General features: G+C 45.3%; 1 protein-coding gene and 1 long non-coding RNA gene across 2 annotated transcripts in view; one reads left to right on the top strand and one right to left on the bottom strand.

Moving 5' to 3' along the window:
- Positions 1 to 23565, top strand: part of LOC142788204 (zwei Ig domain protein zig-8-like) — a 238048-nt gene that overhangs the window by 87271 nt on the left and 127212 nt on the right. The gene's annotated exons all lie outside the window — the stretch shown is intronic.
- On the bottom strand, positions 18658 to 21691 carry LOC142788206 (uncharacterized). The gene is made up of 3 exons (XR_012889276.1): positions 21465 to 21691; positions 20420 to 20498; positions 18658 to 18851 (listed from the first exon to the last, which is right to left on the bottom strand). It is a non-coding gene; the product is annotated as an uncharacterized LOC142788206 (long non-coding RNA).

Here is a 23565-nt window from a genome sequence, read left to right as displayed (position 1 = left end):
CTGTCGTGTAATCACAACAGGTTATCTGTGATGACCACCAATAATGTTAATTGTTGCGGTTTAACGTTCTTGAACAACTACATCATTGTGACAGATGCGGAGCGCTCCGAAAATTTTGGCCACCAGGGGTTCATTAACGTGCACCTAAATCAAAACATACGGACCTCAAGCATTCTCGCTTCCATCTAAAATGCCGCCCCCGCGGCCGGCATTCGATCCCGTGACCTTCGGGTCAGCAGACGAGTGTCTTAGTCATTGAACCAACGTAGTGGGTGATGACCGCCAAGTGATGATCACGCCAAGTATGGTAAAATTCGTTGCAGGCAATGTCCCAGCACACCATTTTCTCGATTATGTCTTTAGTATATTTTAGAGCGTTGGCATTAAATAGCTCGTTTCGCGGAAATTCGGGCGACGACTTTGGCGTCAGGGTCGTTGGTTGTGAGCCAAAAGTCATTAACTTGTCCATAACCGGAAAATTGAGAAAGATGCGAATAATATGAATAAACTTTTTTCGTGTCCGAGTGAAAATCAAACCAAGACTGTCGGCGTGGCAAGCAGGTGTTCTGTCACAGAGCCACAATATTTGTCGAAGCTTCTACGAAAAAAGGAAACACTATTATAATGTCATGTATTTGAAGAGTACCCTTAACGCATCATATACTGCATATCAGAAGCGTAGAATGGCATGACGATAGTTATAGCGCGAGAACAAAACGACGACACAGAAACAAGAAGGACACGAAAGACACGAGCGCTCGTGTGTTTCGTGTCCTTCTTGTCTCTGTGTCGTCGTTTTGTTCTCGCGCTATAACTATCGTCATGCCATACACACTAGCCCAAGCTGCCACACTTCGTAGAATGGCACCAGGCTTCACAAGTTGGACATTGAGCAACGAGTGGGTGTTTCAAAAGCCCACCCGATACAAAACGCTCTGTCATATTTAATCAATATCAGTAGCAGAACCATCAACAAAGGGATCGTAGGTTCGGGTGTTGGCCAACGGACGCGTACTGGGCCCTTCGCTGTTTCGCAAAGGGAATAATATGGGCGTAGTGAGCAGTTAACAAATGCGCTTGCAGCAGGCATTCGATGATACTTTGAAACTGCCACTTTTTACGCGTAAAGTCATTTCCTATAACGGTTGACGCATATGCCCCAGAACGGAAACAGGCTAGCAATTAAAAAGCCCCATCGCGGTTGTCTAGTGGCTAAGGTACTCGGGTGCTGACCCGCAGGTCGCGGGTTTGAATCCCGGCTGCGGCGGCTGCATTTCCGATGAAGGCGGAAATGTTGTAGGCTCGTGTGCTCAGATTTGGGTGCATGTTAAAGAACCCCAGGTGGTCGAAATGTCCGGAGCCCTCCACTACGGCGTCTCACATAATCATATGGTGGTTTCGGGACGTTAAACCCCACATATAAATCAATCAATCAATTAGCAATTAGGAAGGTGATGTGCACGAAGCCCTTTTACGCAATTGCGTGTGGCTCTTGAAGGCGAAATTCAAGGGTAAATTTTTGTTCCAATGTATGGACAGTTTCGGCTGATTTTTTTGCTGTCCACCCCCGCCACCATCATTCATCGTATATGTATACTTATCTATATATGCGAAAACTCAAGAAAGAAAAAAAAGTTGGCCCCGTATCTGCATGTTTCACTCCAAATGTCATCAAAAGACGAGTCTTGCATCTGAAGAGAGTGAACAAAACGTTTATTTGATGATCTGTGCGAGAAAATCGGTGAACTGTACTCTGGAGGCGCTGTGTTAGAGAGTCTCGATACGCGCAGTGAAGGCGAAAGAGCGCATCGAGGCACGTTAGACACGAGCGCTATCTGGCAGTTATCTTCGCAAACGAAGGAAGGCGTGCGCACCTGTCTCGGAAGCGATAAGATGTAGAACGCAAAGCGGCGGGCCGGTGCTACCACCGTGTCGTCTTAGCTAGAGTTACTGTAGCTTATACAGTAACTCTGGTCTTAGAAAAGTGCCGGAAACACTTGCCCTTTTGAGCATCGCAGACAGGCAAGCAGACAGACAGACAGACAAATTTGTTTGCGTTGAAGTGCCCCAGGAAAGACTATAATCTTTAAACAAATTGGGCCCGTATCTGCATGGTACACTGCAAAAGTCGAAAGACGATAGTCTTGCGTCTGGAGAGAGTGAAAAAACGTTTATCTTATTTTCTGCGCAAGAAAATCGGTGAATGGTATTCTGGAGGCGCGGCGTTAGAGTGCCTCGAGCATGCAGCGGAGTCTAACGAGCGCATCAAGTCACGTCACACGTGAGACATGAGTGCTACCTGGCAGTTATCTTAGAAAACGAAGCGTGCGCGCTATGTGGGCCTGTCTCGGAGGTGATAAGGTGTATAACGCAAGGCGACGGGTAGGTGCCACCACCGTGTCGTATTAGCAAAGCGTTGTAAACTCTCGCCTTTTCGTGCAAGCGTTGCATGGTCAGCGCAGCGTGATAATCACTACGGTCCTTGAAATTACTTACGTATGCCCTTTCTAGTAAATGACGCACATGCAGAGTATATACGGGTTGTTACACTGCCTCAGACATGCGCAATAATTGCTTTTTAATCGACAATTGCACAAATGTGAACGCTGAAGCTTGAGCAACATTGGTGGGTGCTGCGGATGGGGTCAGCCATTTCTAGCACCTGGTGTCGTTAAGAGTAGACAAACAGACAAATGTACAGATATACAGGCCAAAATTTTTGCGTCGAAGGTCCCCAAGAAAGACTATCGTCTTTAAAAGCCACCCGCGCTCGGCGCCTAGCTGATCACGATGCGCCGACGTGCGCCTATCTCCCACGCGTACTTTGCCCCGTGAATGGGGGTGCGAGGGGTAGGTTAGATGCTTGTTAGGCGGGGAGAATCTCGCGTCTTCGACTTCGACCAGATCGTTCACGTTTAGTTGATGGTGGCACAGAGATCACTTTGCTCGCTGGACAGGCACCGTTTGCGAGAAGAGTGTGCTTTTCAAACACAGCGAAGTAAAAAGTGAGGAATTCATCACTCACATCTGTACTTGTGACTACGTTTCGTGCCTCGTTTTTTTTTAACAGTGCGTTAAGCGTTGAGAGGTAAACGATGTTACTTCACTGTCATCCTGCGTATGTTGCTTTCATGCGTCATTTGTGTGTGAGCAGCGCGCTGCACGTTTCCATCTACTTGCCGTTCTCAGCGTTACATTCTAAGTTGTTACTATCACATTCATTGCTTCGCCCTTGTGGCGAAACTGTGACTTCTTTATTGATACGAAATGAAGCGCAAACGTGCTGAACTCATTGCATATACTCTATGCAGTAAGAGCCGTGCGCTTGTTCCAGAGTAAAAAAAGAAAACCCTCACTCTTCGCCATTCCCAGAGTGTCGATAGAGCGACTTTTTAACTTTAATATGGTCAGAACAGAAACAAAATACATAATTCAGGTGACATAGGTCATTTTTTGAAAAATAAGAAAGCTCGAAAAATGTACTTTTTACAACGTTTCCACTTAACGAGGGCCTTTTTCATTTTTCTCAGTATATAGATTCTGCATGAGTCTCGCATACACACAAAAAACACTCTTCTTACTTTCGCGTGCACCCAGAGGAAAAAAAAAATAGCGTGCGGCTTCATACTGACCAGTAATTGGGTTAAACTGTTAACTTGTTTAACCAGTTATCGGGCATTACGGGACGTGAAAGAGGATAGGATGTCTGCATTCACGTACCGGTTTTTTCAGTGCTGAGGCGTTATTTATTCTAAAAAAAATGCCAAAAAGTTTGTACTTTCTGGGCTAAGCTGAACTTCTTTAACCATGACTGACGTGAGCTAGACGTTTGAGAAAGAGGCTCGGATCAACGCACTTTGATGAAGTAACATAATTGAAAAAGTTCTGTGGTTCCCTTGAACGAAAGCAGCGGCGTCACTGGCAACATGGGCTGGGAAGTGACAGGCCAGGTGCAACAAACTGAGAAAGCTCCTCTGCTATAGGACCACGATAGCGAGACTGCTTCATACAAACGATGAAAACTAACTGAGCTCAAGCATAGTATACGGCTGATACGGCTATATTCATTATGGGGAGTGTGACCCTTAACTACAAAATAATGGTTTGCATCTAGGTTAATTTGCTTAACAACAAAATCGAAATAAATATTTTCTAAGGGAGGTATACGGAACAACATAGGACAGGTAGTTACTGCGGAGCCCAACCGTGAGATTGAAGTAACTAGAACAATATGAACATCGTACCGATACTTAAATACTTAAGCTGCATCGTATCGATACTTAAATACAGAGCAGAAACCTGGACGATTACAAAGAGGCTTCAGCTTAAATTGAGGACGATACAGTGATCGATGGAAATGCAAATGATAGGTGTAACCTTAAGAGACAAGAACAGAGTGGATTAGAGAACACACGTGTACTGAGGACATCATAGTCAAAATCAAGAAGAAATAGTCACGTGCAGGCCACGTAGCGTGAAGGCAAGATAACCATTGGTCATTAAGGATCACAGACTGAATATCAAGAGAAGGCAAGTGGGGGAGAGGGAGATAGAAAGTTAGGTGAGCAGATGAGGTAAGGAAATTTGCGGGTATAAAATGGCAGCAGCAAGCACAGGACTGAGTTGACTGTAGGAACATGGGAGAGGCCTTTGTCTGGCAATGGGCGTAGTCAGACTGATGATGCTACTGATGGTGATAAAGGTGACGATGATACGGTACAACGTCAACTGTAAGTGTTCACAGGTTAGCACATTGTTTATTAGCCAGCACCGAACCCATTTCTAAAGTTAGAGGGCATAAAACTGTGCTTAAAATTGTTATGAAAACATCCAATGCTACTGTTTTAGTAGTACCTCATTCTTGATTGTGTGCGTCCCCCTTATATTATTTTTTGTGATATACATGCGGCAACCTTTACGGCCACATTTCTTTAACACTTGAGGTAGTGACATCACATCTACATCTTCTTAGTCAATACACTACTTACTAAATACGTGGTGCCATTCGTTAACCTAGTTTAGCCGTAACTTCAGCCTGTGCCGCAAGGTCTAGCAAGTAATCGTCGTATAATGTTTATTCAGTAAATGACAATTGTTTGAGCTTTTATTGCAATTTTATTTGTCGTTCTGCGTGAAAGATATGTGGCACACTAGGAAATAGCAGACTTCCTTATATGAGCGCTTTATTTATTTATTTATTTATTTATTTATTTATTTGTTTATTAATTTATTTATTCATTCATTTGAGCCTGTGCACATGACGCCATGTGTTGTCAGACGTCTGTCGGCCTTTATGTGGGACTCGTGTCTAAGCACTTGCTCTTATCCACGAGCCTGAGCTGACGTCTGCAGACTAGTCAGTAGGAGTCTTGTTGAGCTCACACGCCCTCCAAGTGCTTTCACAATGCTACGCAATCCACTGGGCAGTCAAGTACGTGTACATATCCCTTGTTTGCTTTCTTGTATCCCGGCCATTATTCCTTGTTCACCTTTTCTTTTCTCTCTTTGGTTCGCTCTCTTTTCAAAGCATTGCAGCTGGAATGACTGTGCATCCAAAGGCAAACTTATCTGACTTTCGTTTTTTTAGGCCGTCTGTACATTGTGTAACCCCTACAGCAACGTCCCTATTCAAGCTTGCGCAGTGTCTTTCGGGAGAGTTTCGACACATCCCGGTTGTATAGTTCTCAATACGCATGTAGTTTATTGGATGATGAAGTGGAGATAGTGGGCGTATTTTGTCACATTGAACATTTCCAAAAAGAGAACTTATTTTGGTTTCCGTCTTTCTTTTTCTTACAATTCATCGGGTACGCTCCAGTAGTCTGAATGCTTTATAGTTTCCGACCACGCACTCCCCCCCCCCTTTATTTTCACGGATTATAGTCGTAAATCCATTGAACCAACTAACCTAGAATTGTATGATGTTTTACGAACTTCATCCGATGCTTGATGTAACGTCTAGAAAACCTCCTTCATATTCACCTGTAAGTGACGCAACAGGGCACGTGCGTATACTTCCACGTCACTCATGGGTGTTTTTCTACGGGCTTGGCTATCAAGTTCTCAGTATTATTGACTCCTCTTTTGGCGCGATACGCTAGAATTTTTTTACGCTGCGAAGGTGGGCCTATTCAACTTCAAACCTTTCCGGAAAAGTTTATGAACTTCTGAAATTACCGCCTTCATTGGGGTCAATGATGCGGCTCTTTCATAAATATTGGCGTTAACACCAGTTTTTAGGTCTCTGAGGTTATCTGAGGTTTGAAATAATGACTTCGAGGTTATTTGAGGTTTGAAATAATGACTCTGAGGTTGTCTGAGGTTTGAAATCCCGAAAGCACGACGTGAATATAATGAACACCATAGCGGCAGGCTCCGGAAAATTCCACCATGTGTGGTTTTCTTTGACATGCACTTACATCGCACAGTACATGCACTTATAGGATTTCGCCTCCTTTGAAACGGGACCACCGCGGCCATGATTGAACCCGTGACCTTGGAGCCCACAGCGGAGCATTCTAACCACCGCAACACCACGGTGGCCATCCTAACGGCACATCTATTTACTTCCTGCTTATGATTTCGAATATTGCAGCCCCTATATCCCGTTAAACATTTATTTTCTCGTAGTCGCTGGATTCAGGAACTTACAAAGCATCTCATGAAATGGAAGGTATAAATTATAAGCTTTACGCTATAAACAAAAATAATATAGCCTACATTGAATACGGTCACCTTTAACAGTACTGTTGTGTGGGTCAATTTCGTGGAAATATTATAAGTGGCGCGTCGTAATTTACGAGATATCGAGCGACAGATCAACATATCCAAAGCTCCTGTGGGTGAGGCAAACGAAGCTTCACTTAAGCAAAGTGCAAATATAACCCAAATACCACTGAATAAGCGATCACTGCGGTCCGTATGACCGCCGTTTAGAATATTTTGTCAGTGACTTTTAGGGGCAAGGCTTCTTAAAGTGGCACCCGTTCGTCCCTCGTAGTCGTAGTCGTAGTCATAGTGTGTAACCAGTCTTACTTTTTGACCTGCAAGGAGGTGCCTGTGGAAGATTTCTCCTGCGCGTTGTTGAACAATAAAAAATTCGCAGCGTGAGCTTTGCCTAGAAGCCGCATCCTCCAATCTCTCATTCCCCATTAGCAGCCATTGGCATGTACATTGAGCACTATCTGACGAGAAAGGGTTGCTACGTTATACTCGCTGGGCGTAACCTCCTTGGTTTTAGAAAGGTATAGCGAGCGTTGGGCCGCAGTGCCATGAATAAGAGATTTCTACTGTGCGTTGTTGAACAATAAAAAATTCGCAGCGTACGCGTCAACTAAAAGCCGAATTCTCCTGTCTCTCATTCCCCATTAGCAGTCATTGGCATATACATTGAGCACTATCTGACAAGAAATGGTTGCTACATTATACTCGCTGGGCATAACCTCCTTGGTTTTAGAAAGGTTTAGCGAGCGTTGGGCCACAGTGCCATGAATACAGGGAACTAGTATATACCATGAACTCGAGGTGGTTAAAGGTGGGAATGGAAGAATGGAAGAATGGAAGAGAGTTTAAACGGAAAGACAGGGAGGTTAGCCAGTTCTTAGACCGGCTGGCTACCCTGTGCTGAGGAAAGGGGTGAGGGGAATGATAGATGTTAAAAATAAATGTTACGAAGAGAGGGAGAAATTACAAAAAAAAAATTGCGACAGAGGAAAGGCAACATCAAAGAGTATAAGACACTAAAGTCTGTCTCTGAGGCCAGTTGTCCGCAAAAAGCGCAGCAAAGCTTTCAAAGCCTTCTGGGCTGAGGATGGGCTTGGCCAATGACCCAGAATCCTTTGTTCCGACAAAGGCCGATTGTCTAGTCTATCCAGAGCTGCAGTGAGTTCTTGTCTTTGCACGTTGAAATAGGTGCACTCACACAGAAGGTGCGCGATGGTTTCTTCGCAACTGCAGTAAGTGCATGTAGGAGAGCTGGCCATCCCGATGAGATATGAGTATGCGTTCGTGAAGGCACTTAAAGGTGGGAAGTAGACAAGAAGTGCAAGCCTAAGAAAGTGTGCGTGTGCCACCTCTCGTTCAGTTCTTGAAATGTCCGCTGGATGGCGGTGCTTCTATATGCGGAATATACGATGAAAATATGCGAGATAGTGGTACTTGGAGTGTTTACTAGATGGACGAACGGACGCACAGACAGACGCATGGACGGATGCATGGATGGCTGCATGGACAGATGGATGCATGGACGGACGCAGGGGCGGATGCATGGATGAACGCAGGGAAGGACGCACAGATAGACGTGCAGACGCACGAACAGACGCACGCATGGACGGGCGAATGGACGCACGGACGGTCTCACAGGTGGACGCATGGACAGACGGAAGTAGAACGAATGGACGGATGAATGCTTCGCCCCACTCTCCATCATTCACTCCGGGGATATACAGCCATTTTTAGGCTGCTTTATTTATTTATTTATTTATTTTTATTCATGAAAAGCGGTAAAATGTGGCATGTAAGGCAACATCAACTCACCTCCATCAGGTGGCATTGGCACCGACGAGGCTTCTCTCCTTCTTTCAGTTGATCCGGTGCTCAAATGGGAATGCGTTGCACAACCTCCTTGACAGCAACGCGAACTGTGAAAGGCCATGAAATACGAACAGAATCGCTTTGTTTTTTTTATCAAGGTTTAAGGCGTTGGTATCGATAGAACTGCCTAACAACGCAATGCCTTCTGTGGAACGAAGACCGTGGCAAACTGCCGCTTCAGTGCACACGTGGAAGATGAATCTGACACGAACAATGGAGAAGTAGCGAAAGATTCTCGAACTGGCATGCTGCGAGCAAGAAACAAATCGTCAAAAGGTTTCCAGCTACGAAGCTTTCACGACGAAACAGGAGACGCGAGCAACGCCCGATGTGACAGACCGAGCATGTCGGGTCTGAGCTGTCGCCATCGGGCTTGAAGCGACCCCTGACGAGTGGCGTGACGCTGGATCCCTTCTTTACTGGCTTCGGATATAGACTTGTCTTCACGCCAGCCCGGGTTTTCTTTCGGCCGCTGTAGCTTGAGTATACGTGAATCGTACCAAGCATCTCTTCTTCTCACCTTCACTATAACGTTATTTGGTATTTCGGGATTTCAGCAACTTGTCGCGCTAGGCCATCGTCCTCAGGCTGAATCTGGAAAGTGTTTGCCTCAAACCAGCGGAGACAGCCTGCGGTATTTAACGAGATGCCACACATAAAAACAATCTTTCTCATATTAGTGAATTACTCTTTCAAATTGCCAGAAGCCCCATACTTGTTGCGAAAAGTGACTTGGTAAGCAAAATGTTACACCATCGTCCACTAAAAGGTACCATGTGTGGATGAATGTTGTATAGGGTGCTGTGTCACAGGCTGGCTATCCACTGCGCACGAGTGAACGTCTTTGTCCTGTTCTCTTTGTCCATTCCCCCTCACCAAGATCCTATAACACACTACTGGACATAGTAAATGTTATTCTCTGCCTGTTTTCAAAGCGTGTGAACGTGTGTTCTTTTCGTGCCGTGGTCAGTAGGCCACGGCGACTTAAAATTGTGAAGCAGGGGAGAGGTGGTGCACGAGACACACAAAAACTTGCCTAGACGTCGCCTTAAACACGGGCATCACTATTCAGCACATCTACCTGATTAACGTAAAGACTAACGCTGCCGGTGAACATCACTTGATACCGGTGACCGCTGCCGTGCACGCTGCCGGTGAACAACGCTACCCGTGACCATTACTATGGCACTGCTGAAGAGCTGGTAGCTAAACGCACACGAAACATCGAGCCTGATCTCTTGCTAACCAAAGCAGACGCACTCTGTTTCAGGGAAACGTTACCGTCACCGCCGAATCGGGAGAGAGGGGGAGGGGCGCAGTAGAAGAGAGAGAGGTGGAAGAGACGAGCATGCACAGTGAGGCAGCAAACGTACGAGGGAGAAACGGACACAGCCCCGAGCAAAAGCTGCTTCGTCTCTAAAAAAACACGCTGAAAATACTGTTTGCTACCTGCGATGTTGCCCACATAAATATAGTTATGACAATACAAATTTCGACATCGCATAGTGCCTGTAGTTATCAATAAATTAGCTAGAGACCGAGAAAGATTCCTCTCTACAGGAGCTCAGAACCATTGTTTTCTCAATTGACCTTTTAATCTCTACTTCGCAACCCAAGTGCACGGTAGCGTACCAGTTACCACTCTGGTTAATGTACTTACCTGTCTTACTCTTCTGTTTACCTCTATCTCTCTCTTAATAACATTTTTCTGAAGCACTGAGGCTACAACACACACACATACAACATTCGTCTGTTGAAAATCCAATACAAAATTCAAAAATAATACATTTGCACTGGTTTTCCCTTCTGGTTATAAACATAGTACCGCAAAATTACTACAACAGATTGCTCGTGCAATATCTTATCAGTCTAAGCTGATCTAATGTTTCACCTTAGTAATATTTGCTAAGTAAAGGACTCCTTACTAGTTCCACAAGAACTAAGCGAGAACAAACATTTCCGTGCGATAGGAGTTTGTTACTGTAGTTCTTACGCATAAATTCGAAAACGTTTCATAGCCGTTCGACAAGGTTTCATGGCCAGTACATGAAACTACGAAAATTAGTTAACATCACCGGTTTTCTCATATACATAATCTTTTTTCTTCTCTCACTGGACAGCGATATTCATGCGTAGGCAATTTTCTCTTCCGATTTCTAATTTTTGCTTGTCATCAACTATATCCTCGCTCTGACAAAGTGCGCCTAATATTGACGAAAATCTTGGCACGGCTGCCTTGGCAACCATCGTTGTTTTTTCCTCAGGCATGAAGTTTAAACCAGACGTGCTCTCAGCAGCGCGGAAATGCGTAACACCAACCAGGCTAAAACAAGCGTTTGCACACTGTCCTCCCACAGCGATAGCTCTATCATCTAGCTTTAACGTCGCGCAAGCGCAGGCTACGAACACATATTTACCACCTCTCTCGATTGATTGATATGTGGGGTTTAACGTCCCAAAACCACCATATGATTATGAGAGACGCAGTAGTGGAGGGCTCCGAAAATTTTCACCACCTGGGGTTCTTAACGTGCACCCAAATCTGAGCATACAGGCCTACAGCATTTTCACTTCTATCTAAAATTCAGCCGCCGTAGCCGGGATGCGATCCCGAGACCCGCGTGTCAGCCGCCGAGTACCTCCACTAGACCACCGAAGCTGAGCCACCACCTTTCTCGACTAATCGTACTGGCATGTTATCGCATAAGAAACATCATGGCAAATAACGTTTCCAGCGGAATAGCTCCTCAAGTGAATTTGGATTCCTGGCTTTTGTTACAAGTAGAACATGATACAACAATACTTCCATATTATTTGTATTCTCAAAATATGCGAGCGTTCTATTCTTGTGAACAAGGCTTAAAAAGCAACACAGAAAACTGTATAATATAGCGCTTCCTATCTGCTTATTAAATTACGTCATTTTCTCTTCTTTTTCTAGAATTTTTCGTGGCAATGAATACTCTTCTTTTTAGATATTAATTTCGCTCATCGTTTCAAGTCACTTATAAGGAGTTCTTGGACGTGCGTAGGAAGTCTTTTTAAATAGACCGACAGGCTACGCGCAAAAGCTCTTGAGCTCACATAACTAGAGCCGGAAACGAAGCGATGTGAAGCAGGCTCTAGAAAGGCAGTCCCCGAAGAGTCGAGCCGCGTGCGAGGCAGCAGCGAAAGCAAGGCGAATGAATGCTTCAATGAGTGCGAACGCGCGAGCAAAGAAAACACTAGAAACGAATCGGCAAGATAAGGGGAGACGATGAAAGCAGCGCCGAGACGCACCACCATCGACAAAAAAAAAAAGGCCGACGCGATATTGAGAAAATTAAACTGAAACCTCACGCGTCGCTCGCTCCTAATATTGAATATTTCATCGATCGGCTCCCCCCTCCTATTCTTCTTCTGCCTGTCCTCTTCTTTTACCGCCTGTAATATATAGATCTCAGGCTACCGGAACAGAGAAGAAAATTGTGTGTGAGAGAGAGAAGAATAATGTATGTGCGAGGAACAAATGGAGGGAGCACACTCGTTCACTGCCAAATTTTGGGGGGAGCGTACACAAAAATGGAAACCGATAGGGAGAATCGGAGAGCATAGATCAAACTCGCACCGTTTTCTTGTCTGAAGGCTTCGCACGGCAAATGGAAGAATTGAACGTGGAGGCAAGTATACGGAGTAAAACAGCTTCCAGGCTGAGGAAGTATGACGTTCAGATTCCGGCCTTCGCTCGTCTTATTCGAATATATAATTTATGTCGAGTTCCATCCACTGAGTCGTTAAACATTTTGTTCACTCGACGTTTTGATTACGTTCTCAACTCGCCAGAGGCACTGTTGGTAGTTATTGGCCTGGCGTTCGGAAAACTTAAGGCCAACTACAGGCGGTTTTCGTAGTTATTGGAGTGAAGCGAGATCGAATGTTTAATTTTACTTGGAAAACAGTGTGAGAACAAAAATAAGAACGCAGTACGCATGTTCAGCGTGTTTATACACGGTGGGCACACTTCATCAACTTTATCGATCGGACAACAATCGATTTACGATTATACGCACGCTTTGAAACATTTAAATCACCGAAACGGTGCAGGGTTCATCTAGCGTTTACGAATTTTGCTCCATTCGTGTGCATTTACTTAGTAATTACTGTTGTAAGGCAAACTGTCGATTTGCATTGCCAACTTATTTACGTGCCTGTGGCAAATGCGAAGAATAGAGTGTCGGTGCAAAGAAAACTCTCCAGAGAAACTTATGTAAAAGAAAGCAAGCCATGACTGCGTGTGCCAATCTAGGCCTGCGACGTTACGATTTCTGAAACTCGGGCAACTTTGAAGGAAATAGGCATAATACTATTCATGACATTTAAGAACCTCCATTTCAGCTCTTCACATTTCCACTCTGCTATTCCAAAGGTAATGCCGTGCAGATGCCTTTTGTAGCGTGAGCTACACTGGCCGAGGTTGAGCAGCTTCGCGTGGCTTATCGAGAGACGTGCTTGCGCATGCACGAGATGCAGTGACGTCACAAGGCACACGTTTTGGCACACCGGAGAATGTGTGGAAGCTCCTTGTGTGACGTATAGCTAGTGATCTGGCGCTTGACTCACGCGAGGCCGCTCTCTACTCCATGCGTCCCTCCGTCTATCCTTCTGTCCAAATGTCCGTCCATCCACCTGTCTGTCTGTTCGTCCGCCCATAGCTCACGCTACGTATATCCTGGCATAGCCAAGCTAAGCCATTGCTAAGTTTTCACGTTGGTCTAGTTTTGTACAGGCCTCGACTACAATTCTACGTTACTACAAGTTTGGGTTCTATTACGTGTAATTTTGTCAAGACAGACATTTAAAAGAAGGTGGGAGCTTGAAGTAATGCGAAATCATTGACGAGGAAGTGTTGCCGAGGGCAACGGTTCGACAGCTGCACTCGTTTCCGTAAAGACAGCCTCTTGGACGCCTGTTTTTGTATGCTTTATTCCCTCTTCACGAACCTCAAAAGTAGAGGTGCAATCAAATGTCACTTAGCGTGGCTTACATCATCGATTAGGAACTGTTACAACGTGAACGTTTTCGATGAAAACAAGCGCACGATAGAGCCAAAATATGTATAGGGGAAGACATTTTTACGGGTTTTTAAGTGTATTGTAGTAATTGTGATATCGATGGGAAGCATAGATATGCACAGGGTTCGTTTTCAAGTGGGGGGAGGGGGCGAAAGTTCGTCACAGCCCTCTCCCTCTCTATTATGTCAATGCATGGTAGTGACTTTGCCCCCCACCCCCTCCGCCCCTCTACTTTGCGATTAGAAGAAAGGCGGCCACCTCCCCACCCCCCTCTCCGCCTTTCGCATTCCGCTTGCACCCGCCTATTATTGGAGGAAGAAAGTAAAGCTGGGCCAAAAGACGACGTGCCACTGGCAGGAGCTAAACCTACAACCTCCAGATTACGCAACCGATGCTCCTACCAAGGCTGCTATGGTGGGGGTCGTCCCCTCGTCCACGTTATTGGATATTTGTGGAACTAAAGCCTGAGAGGGTGCAAGAGGACTACGCTGCCATAGCTCAAATGGTAAGAGCATCGGGCGCGTAATTCGATGGTTGCAGACGCGGTCCCTGCCTACCACAAGTTGTCGTCCGCTTTCTATTCTTCACATCGAAGCAGTAAGGTTAACGTCCCCTGAAACTTCCTTGGGTTCATTATCCGCTGATTTCACTAAGGTTGTGTCAAACAAGAACAAAAGCCCTGGAAATTCGTTCCCACCATGATATTTTTTTATAGAAAACTTTGGTGCGGTACATCACGGAGTGGAAAGCTAATGGACATAATAAAAGAAGAGTGGGCGTAAATAAGAAGGACCAATTTTCGCAATGCATAAAACATATAAGTGTTTGCCAAGTAAACGTGTTTCGGAAGCCACTGAAAGCAAATTCCCAGTGACATCAAAATCGAGAAATTTTCAGAAAAAAAAAGGCGCTTTCGTTGCGTCTTTCTAAGGGTATTTGCCAACAGCTCAATGCCTCGTCCGGTTACGTAAACACTGACGAATCACACAAGTGCCGCTCTATATAGCCAGCACTCGTCTTTTACGCAGGGGCAACTCTGCGTAGTCCGCTGCCGAGGCCGATAAAGCGATCGCTTTGCAGTAGATAAGCTCTACGTAGGTGCGGGCCTCCACTCGCTATAAGCTGGTTCGTTTCAAATTAGCGTCTGCCACGCCGACTGCGCAATGCCCGGTGTCCTCCACGCGGAAATTCTCCGAACCCCCGCTTTCGTTGCCATCGCACGCGCATGACGTTGCAGCGCTCTCGTTTAATCCCGAGGCATCTCCCTGATTCGGACAAAACGTGTGGAAGAAGCGTACAGGCGGCAGGAAAGGGGAGGATGAGCAGCGCCTCGACAACGACCAATCAGGAAACTGGTAACGAGTCTTACGAGGGTCATCGTCTCTGCGTTTCCTCTCCGGTCTGTGCCTCGTCCCGTCGTCCTCGATCCCGCACTGTGCCGATTCGCGGCGCACGTCTCGGCACTGCCTCTAAGGACCCTTCTTAGCTGGAGCCGAGTTCACCGCTCTCGACGCGCTGCGACCAGTAGTTTTATGAGCGATTACCGAGCCGCCTTCGTGCGGGTGCTCTGAGCATGGCCTCCTGCAGGTCGGTCTGTATTAGGCACCCGGGAAACAAAGCCACTGTGCAGAAACCCCGTGCAGGAAAAAAGGAACGGCGACTCTGAGCACTGCCTCGGTGATCTCGCTTACCCCGAGGGCACGCAAGATAAGATGGCATGACCTCGGTCGGGGATTTATCTCCGTGCTACTTCAAGTGATCCAAATCGGAGATCGCTTTATTCGGACTCTGTTTTTTTTATTCTTATCTGATTATTACTGTGAACATATTGCCTGCTTTAATGCTGTTCTAAACGGTAACTTCGTTGTCTGCCATTTCAAAACACACACACACATTTGAGTTAGCCGGGTGACCTTCCGTTAAGCTGTTTTGCTAATTAACGTACTGTGACCCGTGCAGTTTTGGACATAGCAGCTAGTTTTGAGTAGTGGAAGAAATGCGTAACCTTTACGTGTGGTAGGCCTCCTGCAGACAAATATTACAAGACTTCATGAGGTAAAAATTCTTTCGGTTCTTTTCAAAGTGTGCCTCATAGCATGTGAGTTGCGTTATGTTCAAAGCCTTGACGTGTGTTATCTCATTATTTGCAATATGGCTCCGTGGATAAAGTAAGCTTGGAAATACAGCGAACTGACTGAAAACACAAATCAAAGTAATAAATTATATATTGCAGAAACTCAGTTTTACATTCTTGCACGTGAACTCATCCAACTTAGACATTTCGCACGCAGTCCTTCGTTTTACAGAATAATGAACCTGAAACATTTCGGCTAGTCGAAAGTGTAAGCTATAGTACTAATTTGTGACGTCATAACTGTCAGAAAAGTAAACTAGGTGATAGATCACTTCACGATTAAATGTTTTATCCCCTATATTCAGTGTAGTACGGGTGTTAGAAGTATATCTGATATTATCCCTCCGTTACAAAACTGCCAAAGCTTCAATCATTTTTGAAATTGTAAATGGTGATATAGTGAATCGATGAATATGCTGTTACCACCGTGAAGAAAACAAAGCAAAAGTAAGCCGGGTGAGCTATTGGTTGGTACCACAAACAAGGAGTGAAAAAAATAGAGACTAAGGATGAGCGTGGTCTATCCCGTCGGCTCACTTGATCAGTTGTGCTGGGGCAAAATAATGAAAACAAGAGGGTAGTACTCACAGCGTAAATGTCACGTGGTTTTTTGGCTTGGATTTGGTGTAAGGCAAGAAACGAACGTAGTAATATTGTGCACTATATAACTGGTGCAAAACAACAGCTTCTCTCTTTTCACCCTGAAGCTCGTCTCCTGGCGGTGGACGTGACGTTTCAGTTTTCCCCATCCTCTCAAAATCGAATGAAGTATGCTCAAAGGAGCCAAAGCAGCTGTAGTTTGACACTTGTTATGAGACGGCTCACTGATTTCCTATAATTGAAAACGAAGTACTCAAAAGCGTTAAACACTTTTTTCAAAACACGTGAACATGAAACGTTTTTCCTCACGGAACACTTTCTACTGTCAATGCTTACATCATTTCTATGTAAACCAGTAATTAATAGAACATGGTGAGGAGCATCTTAACACCTCGAAAATGGCACATTTACGGTCGTTGGCAGATTTGTCATCCGCCATCTCAAGCTTTCCAGTACACAGCGGACTTGAAAATTGAAATGTGGTAAACACGCAGGCTGCAGTTATTCTCAGAGGAGTCCGTTGTATATAGGTACCATGTTTACCACACGAATCCTCCAATCCAGGCTACCAGCCGTCCGTACATTCTGAGTCTCTTTTCATATAGTGCCCGCGGTTCGGTTTCCCTTCTAGTACGGTGCAACATCGCCCGGTGAGCACCTCAATACTCAACCAGTTCTGAACCCGTCGAGCCTGTCTGGATTCGTACAATGGAGCGAGTTGCATCCACAATGACTCCGATGTGTTTGATTTTATTTCTATCTGTCTACTCTTTGAGCAACTCCTTGCTGAGAATCTCCATTTCATCCCCTGCCCCCGCTTTTTTTTTCTCAATATTTAACTCTTATGCCTTGTGGATATGAACAGGTCGACGCACTTTCCTGCAGTGGATATTCTCCCACAAAGTGCCTGCATACCCTGCATTTTTTTATTTCTCCAGAAGTTCTATGGCACAACGTTTTTAAATAGAGACGCGGGAAAAGGCCTACGAACCCAAGCTATCAATTCCAATACTTTAATATCCCGTTTTACAGGTCACACTTTTTTGTCTTTTCCTTTTTTCTATAGAGCACACGAGTCAGCAGTCTCGCAAGCTGTCTTTCACGAGACTTCGTCGAATAAAAGCATTTCGCGTGCAGCCACCAGCAACCCACCACACTGAACGTCAAAACAAAGTGACTGTTCTATGCGCTTCCAGTTCTGAACAGCACTGTGATACCAGTTTAAAAAAAAGTTCAAAGGTAGCGGTTGCATTAGTTTGTGAAGAGACGGGCTCGATGGGTGACAGCAACACGCGAAGCGTTCCGGGCTTGGTTGAAACTCGAAATAGAGAAATAAGGCCTAAGCCCTGGGCATGCATACGATTAGCATACGTAAACCAGCTTCCGCCGCCGACACTTGGAATTGAAATGAGTCTCGGGGGGGGGGGGGGATCGCCGCTGTTTTCGAAGGAGAGATGTTGGCTGTCGAGCTTCAAAACGCGAAGTTTGCTGCTTGCGTTGTTTCATTCGCCCCGGCTTCATTTGCGCGTTTACAAAGCTGTTTGCATAGTGGGCACACAAGCTACAGTTACGCTTACACCAGTAGCGGCGCGAGGCGATTCTTCAATGTGGAAGCACACATCTGCCTTAGACAGCATGATGTGTGTACCGGCTATTATCTTCCAGCTTGTAGAATGCAACCGGCTGACAGTGGCTTGAAATTTTCGCGATGCTCACTTTACTTCCTAAGTATAACTTGTATACACTCTAAGCCAAAACGGAGCAACAGGGGTATAGGGGTTGCTCCTTTCAGGGAGCAATCGCATTGCCACTCCCATTACTCTCCTAAAAGGAGTAACTGCAGAGGGAGGAACCGTTGCTCCCCTTTCAGTTCCTCCTTCAGGGGATGAACAGTTACTCCCTCCAGTTCTTCCCTGCAGACCAACAGTTACTCCCACCAGTTGCTCCCTGCCGACCAACCATTACTCCCACCAGTTGCTCTTCTAAGAGCAACAGTTACTCTTTACCGTTCCTCCCAAGTGTTCGCAGTTACTCTCTGAAAACCAACTGCACATGCTTCCAGTTACTCCTTGGGGAAATGAGTATTTATCTCGAGTATGCTTGTCACACGCTTAACACATGGCGAGAGCTCCTTGGAGGAGCACTGCTTGGGTGCTTCTAACACAAAAAGTGGACAATATTGAAAGGAAAATAAATGTTTTGTTGGTATTTTTATGAGGCGACGTGTGGCCACACGTAAAAGTAGACTTCGCCACACCACAACCAGCACTAAACAAACACCATAATACATCAAAGGCTTTCTGCGTCATCCGTGGAAAAACAATCTTGAATTTCTAGCATAGGGCAGTCTGTGTCATCATTGGTGAGAGAAGGGCAACTTCTCCAATTCTGAAGAACTCAATTTTCGCAGCTGGTGTTTCCATCAGGCTAGCGCAGCGGAACGTCACCGCAGGCATATGTGAAGCATCTCATTGCTGAAAGAAAAAAAATAGAAGTGTGAGGTTAAACATGCCAGAATCAATTCATAACAATGAGTCACACACACTGCAGCAGCGCTTACATTCTAGGATGTCTACTGCAAAACGAAATGTGAAAAAAAGGAAGGTTCGGCCAAACGTTACTTGGCAAGCCATATAAATGCTGATGTGGTAGACGCTCTTCTTATGATGTCTCAGACAGCAATATTCTGGAAGAAAATGTGCAGCACCTCAACAAGGCATATTGGTAGCAGTTAAAGATACCCTTAGGTTCAGTTAACTTGTTTCCTATACACAGCTGAGTGACATTTCTATGAGCCCATTCACCAATGGGCATTCTAAGTGAGGTCATGTGTGTGGCAAATAACACGTACTGTCCGCTCATGTTAAAATACTTATTTAGCCCGTGCACATAGTTGCTCTCGATTCTACTGTTCTATCATACGCTGCTGCGTCTTGAATTGTGCAATACCTGTAGGCACAAGCCAAGCATGCAAAGCCTGCTTGAAAGCAACCATTTGCAGAAGCTACATGATAATCTTCAGTATATTTCTTTGTACCTGACGCAAACGGCTGGACAAAACTATAGACAAAAAATGTTGACCGTGCTACCTTCAAAAAATGCTTTAAATTTAGTACACTAGGGTGCATTTGTTCACTCGGTTGTCGAGGAAGCAATATATCTTAAGGCATGCACAGATATTCTGATTCTTTGTTTGACAGTGTCACAGATAGCTTGCCAATACATATATATTTGAGAGCAACAAGATGTGAAGCTTTTATTAGTTCAACGTCTTGTTGGTTCACAGCCAAACAGGTTTACTGCTTGTTAGACAAATTGGAATAAGCACACCGTGGTTTCCAAAAAAAAAGCATTATTAGAAGATAGCTCCCAGTTTGAATGTCTGCCTATTTATTTTGTACTGCCTTCTACATGTGCCACAAAGACATTTGTTGAGGATGTGCTACCAGTCAAGCCAAGATCGCATACTTGGTCAATGTGATGGAAATACAAACATTAGAAACACTGCCACCTCTAGTAAGAGCATAACACTTCAGTATCTTGGACTAGCAAAGAGGTGCACAAGAAAGTTAAGCCCACTCTTGCGGAACTTTGAACGCGAATATTTCAGAGTGGGGGAGGTCAACATGCTGTGGCACTTTTAAACCCACGAAACATCTGCAGAAAACAGGGTAAAGGCAAGTCGAGAAACGCTGTTATGAAGGCCTGCGCATGGACAGCTTTGTGAATCTAGGCCCAAGTGTTATGCTTTGTGCAAGCCAAAATCCAAGTAAATAGGAAAAGCATACTTTTAGGAGTACCAGCGTAAACAAATCTTGGCAGTTGGCTTTTTAGTACAAACAGCAATCCCTACAATGAAAACATAAACATTTTATCTTAACGGTAACAGTGTGAGCACACACACGGGCCAGCAGAGCCATGTCGAATTGTCAGTGCCAGTGTAACCATGTGGCATGATGAACTATTCTCTGGCCAACACATGCACAGTTTGCCCTTAAAAAGCGATGCTTTCAAGTACGTAGTACAAAAAGTCTGCACTTACCAAAATTCACTTGCTTTCTGTACTTTAGCATCGTTGGGAGCATCTTTATCTGCAGTATAACCAAATTTGTGTCATATCCCTGAAAAAAAAGTAAAAGACATGCATCAAATATTGTTTTATTTGGTAGCAGTGAAGTCAGGTTAAGAACAGCCAAGTGGGAATCAGCCTAATTATGTGCATGCGGCAAATCCCAAACGGCGTTATTGAGGTTGTCGAAATTTTCGTCGATTGGTATTAACGTCGATATGTGACTTCAACGGCATGCCAAGTTTTCACAGCGCATAAAGATTTCATGATGCTGAATAATGACAACGCTAACGAGAACATATAGCATTTATGATTGTCTTTTACAATATTCAGTTTTGCTAATGTTTTGCAACACTAAAGAAATCTGAAAGATTTGGGTCATTCCTCCTCCAATTGTTCTGTCAATATGTAAACTGCTCGCTTGATGGTGCGCTTATAAAATAGTACGTTCAGCGCAGAGGTGAAGCAAGTGACGCAGTGATGTGGGCAGATTTTTTTTTTTTAGGCTTCCGGGGAGGGGGGGGGGTCCGCTTATCTGAATAGGCCGGGCAAGCGAATATGGTCGTCAATTTGGGCTCCCTACGCCCGGCCTAAAAAATTTCTGTGCGCAACCGCTTGGCTATGCCAGTGAAGTGATGCGACAATGATTTGTTCACTTACTGATTTACATACACTTTACAGCTCTAAAAAATGCGGCCCAAGGCCCCAACACTCAGCCGTTAACATTACATAAAGCCAATGGTAGAAAAGTGCCAGTATGAATGCAGCTACAACCCCGCCCCAATGTTTTTTCAAGCGAGGTGGTGTTGCGGAAATGAACTTTTAACTGCAAAAGTACACTGGCACTGCAGTGGTGACAGGGGAAGCAAGAGGGTATGCAGGCGGTAATAGAGGTAATTTAGCCCGATACGGCTAGCAATGGATACGGTGAATAAGAGCAAATCATTTCTCTTTCAATAGCGCAACCACTCAACAATGTATTGTAAGAGCATTAAATGTTGCTGGAAATGCCACTCACCTGCACGCTGATGCATGCACAGTCCTTTGTCCGACGAGCGAACAGGCTTGCAGATAGCTGAAGACGTGTTTACGATGTGTTTGTTCCACCCAGCAGCAAAATCCACAACTACTTCGCGCTCCATAAAGATAAATATACACTAACCTTCATCACGAATAAGTAGAAACGCAAATCTGCGACACACACACACGATCAAAACATAGCTCACAAGTTCGCACGTCCATGTGCTCGCCGACCACAGACCATATGAATATGAGTAGTGCGAACGCGAACCTAGTTGCGTCGAAAAAAAAAACGTCGAGCAGTGGCAGCACAGGCGTCAGCGCAATGATTTCAGTGTGTTCTCCTAATACAATTATAAAAAAAACTGAGGTACACTGAAACTCATAAATAAATATAAAAAGTTGAGTGTAATTTTTATTTAGTGCTAGTCAACATAAACACTGAATAAAAATTACTTTGAAACTTACATCGTTTGCTACACTAGCGCCACACTTGTCGTGCGGGCGCAGATGGCGCAGATTTGTCATTCTGCCCTCAAACTACACGGTGAAGCGTGCTACTAAGTGTATGGCTGATGAGAAGCGTGTCTGGGTCGGCTTTTTTTTTTCTTCTCCGATATATCTAGGCGGGGGGCGGGGGGGCTCCTTATGCACGTGTTTCGGTGCTTGATCGACTTTGACACCCTTACTTCGTGGAAGAACGGCGTGTCTAGGCTTTTTAGATGCGGAGCATCTAATACTCGAGGCTTGTAGTGCGGCGCCGTCCGCAAGCTTCCTCCTCCTTCTTCCACCATCTGTGCATCCCTTCCTCCTCTACACACCGCGCGCGCTTCACTCCTCCACCATCTGTGCACCCTTCCTCCTCTACACACCGCGTGCGCTTCTCCTCTTCACGAACATTCGCTAGCTGTATAATGTAGCGCGCATGCGCCGTCACGCTTCGAGAACATCGGCAGCTGACGCGCGCGCATGCGCCATCGCGCTTCGAGAACATCGGCAGCTGACGCGCGCGCATGCGCCGTTGCGCTTCTCCCCCTTCTCGAACATTCGACAGCTGACAGTGCATGCGCCGTCGCGCTGTATATATACTCAAGGTCGGCGCTCGCTCGCTCAGTTGCCGCCTGTCGGTTGGTTTGTACGGCGCGTCGACGTCCAAGGTCGCGGTGAAATGAATTCCAACGAATCCACAAACACAATGATCGACGTCCCTTCGACCAGCGCCGCCCTTTCGCATACGTGTGTACGTGTTCACTCCTTTAACACCCCCTCCTACAACCACGTTAACCAATTTAGCCATTGACCCAAGTAAGTCGCAATTTAACACCCCATTTCACAACCACGATAACCAATTTAGCCATCGACCCAAGTAAGTCGCACTTTAACACCCCGTTAACCAATTATATGCTCCGCATCCTCCTCAGTGTTCCCCCGAGGGAAGCTGCGGGCAATTTTTTTTATCGTTGTTTTGCACGTGTTTCGGCGTTCGGTCCGCTTTGACGTGCCAACTCTCCATTCTGCTGCTGCGTGTGTTAGGTATTTGCCGTACTGTATTCTCAGGCCTTCTGTGTTCAGCCAGCGCTGCTATCTTATTATCTACGGATGCTGAAATAAATCACTGTTTTGGTTTGGTGAAGTTTGGCACACAGAACAAACAATAATCTGGCCCATGAATATCAATGTGGGTGGCATGCATATTTGTGTGCGGTGTCCTGCCGGGGAGTAACCGTTGCGTGACGAGAGCATTTACAGCGGTTTCTCCTTCCGTTGCTCCCTTACAAACTTAAGATGAATACAGTTGCTCCCCCATTCTCGAACAGGTCGGCCATCTTGTTCCGTTTGGTCTTTTCGGAGAGTAACAGTCGGTCTGAAGGAGTAAAAACAGCCGTTGCTTCCATTTTGGCTATTTTTGGCTTAGAGTGTAGGGCTGTTTCACTAAGCACGCAAATAGTGGTCAGGGTGGGTTCCTGTTCCCACGCATTGTAACCTTAACGTTTCTTTTCTTTCCTTCCGGCTTTTTTTTTTTACTTCAACGCTTGCCTCCTCTGTTTATTGTTTTTATGTTTAAGTTTGTCTTTTTATTTGTTTATGTATATCCACGA

The sequence above is a fragment of the Rhipicephalus microplus genome, unplaced genomic scaffold, assembly GCF_043290135.1.
Source record: "Rhipicephalus microplus isolate Deutch F79 unplaced genomic scaffold, USDA_Rmic scaffold_47, whole genome shotgun sequence".
NCBI lineage: Eukaryota > Metazoa > Arthropoda > Arachnida > Ixodida > Ixodidae > Rhipicephalus > Rhipicephalus microplus.
Note: the sequence above shows the minus strand (reverse complement) of the source record. Positions and strands in the feature narration are given on the sequence as shown.